The sequence below is a fragment of the Pseudophryne corroboree genome, chromosome 9, assembly GCF_028390025.1.
Source record: "Pseudophryne corroboree isolate aPseCor3 chromosome 9, aPseCor3.hap2, whole genome shotgun sequence".
NCBI classification, from domain to species: domain Eukaryota; kingdom Metazoa; phylum Chordata; class Amphibia; order Anura; family Myobatrachidae; genus Pseudophryne; species Pseudophryne corroboree.
In genome coordinates this window covers 242778801-242784009 of record NC_086452.1, presented here as the reverse complement: position 1 = coordinate 242784009, position 5209 = coordinate 242778801, and positions in this window count along the sequence as shown.

The window sequence follows — 5209 nt, the reverse complement described above, 5'->3', positions numbered from 1 at the left end:
ATGTCCCTTCCAAAAAACCCTCCCCAAACAGCACATGACGCAAAGAAAAAAAGAGGCGCAATGAGGTAGCTGACTGTGTGAGTAAGATTAGCGACCCTAGTGGCCGACACAAACACCGGGCCCATCTAGGAGTGGCACTGCAGTGTCACCCAGGATGTCCCTTCCAAAAAACCCTCCCCAATCAGCACATGATGCAAAGAAAAAGAAAAGAAAAAAGAGGTGCAAGATGGAATTGTCCTTGGGCCCTCCCACCCACCCTTATGTTGTATAAACAAAACAGGACATGCACACTTTAACCAACCCATCATTTCAGTGACAGGGTCTGCCACACGACTGTGACTGATATGACGGGTTGGTTTGGACCCCCCCCAAAAAAGAAGCAATTAATCTCTCCTTGCACAAACTGGCTCTACAGAGGCAAGATGTCCACCTCATCTTCACCCTCCGATATATCACCGTGTACATCCCCCTCCTCACAGATTATCAATTCGTCCCCACTGGAATCCACCATCTCAGCTCCCTGTGTACTTTGTGGAGGCAATTGCTGCTGGTCAATGTCTCCGCGGAGGAATTGATTATAATTCATTTTAATGAACATCATCTTCTCCACATTTTCTGGATGTAACCTCGTACGCCGATTGCTGACAAGGTGAGCGGCGGCACTAAACACTCTTTCGGAGAACACACTTGTGGGAGGGCAACTTAGGTAGAATAAAGCCAGTTTGTGCAAGGGCCTCCAAATTGCCTCTTTTTCCTGCCAGTATAAGTACGGACTGTGTGACGTGCCTACTTGGATGTGGTCACTCATATAATCCTCCACCATTCTATCAATGTTGAGAGAATCATATGCAGTGACAGTAGACGACATGTCCGTAATCGTTGTCAGGTCCTTCAGTCCGGACCAGATGTCAGCATCAGCAGTCGCTCCAGACTGCCCTGCATCACCGCCAGCGGGTGGGCTCGGAATTCTGAGCCTTTTCCTCGCACCCCCAGTTGCGGGAGAATGTGAAGGAGGAGATGTTGACAGGTCGCGTTCCGCTTGACTGGACAATTTTGTCACCAGCAGGTCTTTCAACCCCAGCAGACCTGTGTCTGCCGGAAAGAGAGATCCAAGGTAGGCTTTAAATCTAGGATCGAGCACGGTGGCCAAAATGTAGTGCTCTGATTTCAACAGATTGACCACCCGTGAATCCTTGTTAAGCGAATTAAGGGCTGCATCCACAAGTCCCACATGCCTAGCGGAATCGCTCCGTGTTAGCTCCTCCTTCAATGCCTCCAGCTTCTTCTGCAAAAGCCTGATGAGGGGAATGACCTGACTCAGGCTGGCAGTGTCTGAACTGACTTCACGTGTGGCAAGTTCAAAGGGCATCAGAACCTTGCACAACGTTGAAATCATTCTCCACTGCACTTGAGACAGGTGCATTCCACCTACTATATCGTGCTCAATTGTATAGGCTTGAATGGCCTTTTGCTGCTCCTCCAACCTCTGAAGCATATAGAGGGTTGAATTCCACCTCGTTACCACTTCTTGCTTCAGATGATGGCAGGGCAGGTTCAGTAGTTTTTGGTGGTGCTCCAGTTTTCTGTACGTGGTGCCTGTACGCCGAAAGTGTCCCGCAATTCTTCTGGCCACCGACAGCATCTCTTGCACGCCCCTGTCGTTTTTAAAAAAATTCTGCACCACCAAATTCAAGGTATGTGCAAAACATGGGACGTGCTGGAATTGGCCCAGATTTAATGCACACACAATATTGCTGGCGTTGTCCGATGCCACAAATCCACAGGAGAGTCCAATTGGGGTAAGCCATTCCGCGATGATCTTCCTCAGTTGCCGTAAGAGGTTTTCAGCTGTGTGCGTATTCTGGAAACCGGTGATACAAAGCGTAGCCTGCCTAGGAAAGAGTTGGCGTTTGCGAGATGCTGCTACTGGTGCCGCCGCTGCTGTTCTTGCGGCGGGAGTCCATACATCTACCCAGTGGGCTGTCACAGTCATATAGTCCTGACCCTGCCCTGCTCCACTTGTCCACATGTCCGTGGTTAAGTGGACATTGGGTACAGCTGCATTTTTTAGGACACTGGTGACTCTTTTTCTGAGGTCTGTGTACATTTTCGGTATCGCCTGCCTAGAGAAATGGAACCTAGATGGTATTTGGTACCGGGGACACAGTACCTCCAACAAGTCTCTAGTTGGCTTTGCAGTAATGATGGATACCGGAACCACGTTTCTCACCACCCAGGATGCCAAGGCCTCAGTTATCCGCTTTGCAGTAGGATGACTGCTGTGATATTTCATCTTCCTCGCAAAGGACTGTTGAACAGTCAATTGCTTACTGGAAGTAGTACAAGTGGGCTTCCGACTTCCCCTCTGGGATGACCATCGACTCCCAGCGGCAACAACAGCAGCGCCAGCAGCAGTAGGCGTTACACGCAAGGATGCATCGGAGGAATCCCAGGCAGGAGAGGACTCGTCAGAATTGCCAGTGACATGGCCTGCAGGACTATTGGCATTCCTGGGGAAGGAGGAAATTGACACTGAGGGAGTTGGTGGGGTGGTTTGCGTGAGCTTGGTTACAAGAGGAAGGGATTTACTGGTCAGTGGACTGCTTCCGCTGTCACCCAAAGTTTTTGAACTTGTCACTGACTTATTATGAATGCGCTGCAGGTGACGTATAAGGGAGGATGTTCCGAGGTGGTTAACGTCCTTACCCCTACTTATTACAGCTTGACAAAGGGAACACACGGCTTGACACCTGTTGTCCGCATTTCTGTTGAAATACCTCCACACCGAACTGACCGAAGAGCTGATTTTTTTGGTATTTTCACCTGGCATGTCAACGGCCATATTCCTCCCATGGACAACAGGTGTCTCCCCGGGTGCCTGACTTAAACAAACCACCTCACCATCAGAATCCTCCTGGTCAATTTCCTCCCCAGCGCCAGCAACACCCATATCCTCCTCATCCTGGTGTACTTCAACACTGACATCTTCAATCTGACTATCAGGAACTGGACTGCGGGTGCTCCTTCCAGCACTTGCAGGGGGCGTGCAAATGGTGGAAGGCGCATGCTCTTCACGTCCAGTGTTGGGAAGGTCAGGCATCGCAACCGACACAATTGGACTCTCCTTGTGGATTTGGGATTTCGAAGAATGCACAGTTCTTTGCTGTGCTGCTTTTGCCAGCTTGAGTCTTTTCATTTTTCTAGCGAGAGGCTGAGTGCTTCCATCCTCATGTGAAGCTGAACCACTAGCCATGAACATAGGCCAGGGCCTCAGCCGTTCCTTGCCACTCCGTGTGGTAAATGGCATATTGGCAAGTTTACGCTTCTCCTCCGACAATTTTATTTTAGGTTTTGGAGTCCTTTTTTTACTGATATTTGGTGTTTTGGATTTGAAATGCTCTGTACTATGACATTGGGCATCGGCCTTGGCAGACGACGTTGCTGGCATTTCATCGTCTCGGCCATGACTAGTGGCAGCAGCTTCAGCACGAGGTGGAAGTGGATCTTGATCTTTCCCTAATTTTGGAACCTCAACATTTTTGTTCTCCATATTTTAATAGGCACAACTAAAAGGCACCTCAGGTAAACAATGGAGATGGATGGATTGGATACTAGTATACAATTATGGACGGGCTGCCGAGTGCCGACACAGAGGTAGCCACAGCCGTGAACTACCGCACTGTACTGTGTCTGCTGCTAATATATAGACTGGTTGATAAAGAGATAGTATACTCGTAACTAGTATGTATGTATAAAGAAAGAAAAAAAAACCACGGTTAGGTGGTATATACAATTATGGACGGGCTGCCGAGTGCCGACACAGAGGTAGCCACAGCCGTGAACTACCGCACTGTACTGTGTCTGCTGCTAATATAGACTGGTTGATAAAGATATAGTATACTCGTAACTAGTATGTATGTATAAAGAAAGAAAAAAAAACCACGGTTAGGTGGTATATACAATTATGGACGGGCTGCCGAGTGCCGACACAGAGGTAGCCACAGCCGTGAACTACCGCACTGTACTGTGTCTGCTGCTAATATATAGACTGGTTGATAAAGAGATAGTATACTCGTAACTAGTATGTATGTATAAAGAAAGAAAAAAAAACCACGGTTAGGTGGTATATACAATTATGGACGGGCTGCCGAGTGCCGACACAGAGGTAGCCACAGCCGTGAACTACCGCACTGTACTGTGTCTGCTGCTAATATATAGACTGGTTGATAAAGAGATAGTATACTCGTAACTAGTATGTATGTATAAAGAAAGAAAAAAAAACCACGGTTAGGTGGTATATACAATTATGGACGGGCTGCCGAGTGCCGACACAGAGGTAGCCACAGCCGTGAACTACCGCACTGTACTGTGTCTGCTGCTAATATATAGACTGGTTGATAAAGAGATAGTATACTCGTAACTAGTATGTATGTATAAAGAAAGAAAAAAAAACCACGGTTAGGTGGTATATACAATTATGGACGGGCTGCCGAGTGCCGACACAGAGGTAGCCACAGCCGTGAACTACCGCACTGTACTGTGTCTGCTGCTAATATATAGACTGGTTGATAAAGAGATAGTATACTCGTAACTAGTATGTATGTATAAAGAAAAAAAAAAAAAACCACGGTTAGGTGGTATATACAATTATGGACGGGCTGCCGAGTGCCGACACAGAGGTAGCCACAGCCGTGAACTACCGCACTGTACTGTGTCTGCTGCTAATATAGACTGGTTGATAAAGAGATAGTATACTACTAATATTATATACTGGTGGTCAGGTCACTGGTCACTAGTCACACTGGCAGTGGCACTCCTGCAGCAAAAGTGTGCACTGTTTAATTTTAATATAATATTATGTACTCCTGGCTCCTGCTATAACCTATAACTGGCACTGCAGTAGTGCTCCCCAGTCTCCCCCACAATTATAAGCTGTGTGAGCTGAGCAGTCAGACAGATATATAATATATATAGATGATGCAGCACACTGGCCTGAGCCTGAGCAGTGCACACAGATATGGTATGTGACTGACTGAGTCACTGTGTGTATCGCTTTTTTCAGGCAGAGAACGGATATATTAAATAAACTGCACTGTGTGTCTGGTGGTCACTCACTATATAATATATTATGTACTCCTGGCTCCTGCTATAACCTATAACTGGCACTGCAGTAGTGCTCCCCAGTCTCCCCCACAATTATAAGCTGTGT